Source organism: Myotis davidii, unplaced genomic scaffold, assembly GCF_000327345.1.
Source record: "Myotis davidii unplaced genomic scaffold, ASM32734v1 scaffold1521, whole genome shotgun sequence".
NCBI classification, from domain to species: Eukaryota; Metazoa; Chordata; class Mammalia; order Chiroptera; family Vespertilionidae; genus Myotis; species Myotis davidii.
Genome location: NW_006291034.1, coordinates 165,586 through 167,635, shown reverse-complemented (window position 1 = coordinate 167,635; position 2,050 = coordinate 165,586).

Sequence of the window (2,050 nt, the reverse complement as noted above, 5' to 3'; positions counted from 1 at the left end):
CAGGTGACCCTCCAGGCTTGGAGCAGTCAGGTGGGCCTTGCCTTTTTGTCCACCATTCTCCAGTCTGTACACAGACCCCTCTTCACGGTGTCTGATAGGACTGCTCTGTGTGCTTCCAGCTGGGGACAAATGACCAGACCCACATGTGGGACCTAAGTCTGAGGCCCACCTCACGGGATGAGTTGAATCGCACCACATTGTGCCTACAAATGCCAATTTTCAAGTGCTTTTGGCTTTAAGGGATGACTTGTCAGGGAGAACTAGGGCCAGGCAGGGTGGTGCAACCTTGCTTCTCTCTACAACATAGGCTGTGTTGCCTCCAGTAGGAGCAAAAAATGCAGTTAGGGAACCAAAGCTTACACCTCATTTTCCTTTTAATTTGTACCTCAAACCACTCCTCCATGTTCATGTCTCCGGGAGTGGGGGTTGGGGGTCTGGGCAGGGCAGGAAGTCTCTTGGGCCTGAGAACAAAGGAAGAAAGCAAAAGAGAGCAGGTATCTGGGCTGGTCTCTGCTCTGTAACCCATGGGAGGCCGATGAATGAGCGGTGGCGTGTTCCTTAGCACTGCTTATCATCCCAAAGGAAAAAACGAGACAAGAACGACTCCTGTAGACATCTCTCTGCTGTTTGGTTTTATGGATGCCTTGGAAGAGGCCTCACTGGAAAAATAAGCCATCTTAAATTGGTCGATAAAATAAAAATTGTCTAAAAGTCAATGATGTAGAAATGACTGTGAAACTCATGTCAATTTTGAGGCAGAAGGATGTTAAGAAGCTTTCCCAAGCCCACCTGTTAGTAGAGGGGAGACATAGGACTTAAACCCGAAAGGTTCCAGGTCTGGACTTCTCCTCCCGCACATAGCAAATCACCGAGGTTAGAACTCAGACCCAGTCTTAGTATCCATGCTGGTTGCTTCAGCAAAGCAAATGGGTGATACTGTACGTCATAGAACTTACTCACATAATCATGAACACTTACTCAGTCCCTGTTACAGTTATCATATTCCGTGAGAAGGAAGTCACAGGTTGAGCCAGAGCCCCCAGAGATGAGATCAAACAAGGGCATGACCATGGGAGGTGGTGATGGGGACCATATTGAGAGTCTGCTTGTCCTGCTGGTTTCTGACCAGCTTATCTCCACCGGTGACACTTGTGTGTCATGTCCTATGGTGTCATGTGATAAAAAATGAAAATAGAAAAAAACTAAGCTTGGGTGGGTGGGCATTGACCCTTCCATAGAAGGCACCCAGAAAGGATTTGTTAAAATAATTTTATTTTACATGCATATATTACATATACATATTTTAATATATTTTTTGTTTAATGTTACATCCATGCACTTGTTTCTATGGCAACAAATTCTCTTTACAAATATAATTCTGAAAATTCCATGTATTTTATTGAACAGAGGACACTTAGGGACCATATGCTTCACGCCTATTTTGTGTCAATGACAGTGAGTGCATTAAGCTCATAAATATTTGTTCCTTTAAACTGATTATACTTTATTTATACATTCCCAATATTTTTCTTAACAATGCTGAGGTGAACATATCTGTACTAAAATCTTTATCTCCAGCTGTGTTTCTCAAGGATTGACGCTTAGAAGTGGAACCATTGGGTAACTATGGATAAACGCCTTCAGACTCTTGTTATATGTTTTTTCCAAATTTTTTTGTCCTTGTGTTTCTTCCCAGGGCTGTTATGAGGAGCAAATGCAATGTCCTTGACCAATGACAGATATTTTTCTGTCTGGGAAGCTCATCTTCTGCACATTTCCTCCTGACTTGTCTTTCTTTTTCTTATTGAGTTATGGAAGGTATTTTTTTCTCACTCTGAGGCTTTGTATTGCAATATTTTCTCCCACTTAGAAACTTGTATTTCACTCAAATAATGCTGTCTTTGGATGATCACAGTGCTTAGTTTTTTTGTGGTTGTGTGTGTGTGTGTGTGTGTTTTAAACTTTCTGCTGAAGAATAATATATAGTCAGAGAAGTACCCTGAACATTGGGGTATGGCTCACTGAATTTTCTCACACAGGACACATCAAT